This window comes from Dysidea avara, chromosome 4, assembly GCF_963678975.1.
Source record: "Dysidea avara chromosome 4, odDysAvar1.4, whole genome shotgun sequence".
NCBI lineage: Eukaryota > Metazoa > Porifera > Demospongiae > Dictyoceratida > Dysideidae > Dysidea > Dysidea avara.
The window spans coordinates 12,109,628-12,110,239 of NC_089275.1; positions in this window are offsets into that span (position 1 = coordinate 12,109,628).

Sequence of the window (612 nt, forward strand, 5' to 3'; positions counted from 1 at the left end):
ATATAATGTCTAGTTTTTTGTTTGTTTGGTGTTATGTAAATATTGAGGTATACATCTTATTTCTTGCCAAAAATGGAAACTCAAACCCACAATCAATGGTTACACACAGCACTATATAAGTAAAACCCAATACCTTCCAATTTTGGAATAACTGTTAAGATGCTTGTGAGAGAAATTGAATCACTTACTGGTTCCATGACAAAGCAGTGTATACTCTCCTTAGCTTGCTAAGGAAAATACGTGGATCTATTTTTTGCAGTAATTCAGATCCCATATAATGCCAATGTTGGCGATAATGGGGTCATGAATTATTGTCAAATTTGACAAAAAAGGTCCTGCCAAACTTGGGCTTAAAAGAGCCAGTTTTGGAAGCTTGGTAACTTTTACATTAATTCTGTTGTTGTCACTACTTTGAAGTTGCATTTCGTAAATAGCCAACAATGGCAAAATTCTTTACATTACCAGACTTTGCTTTTAAGGTTGTTCCAACTTTGGCAATAACCCAAAAGCTACAAAATATGAAACTAGGGGTGGGCGGTATCTCGGTTATATCGTAAAACCGCGATATTCTGATGTAACGATACCAGTATCGTCAAAAATTCTTGGAAACGA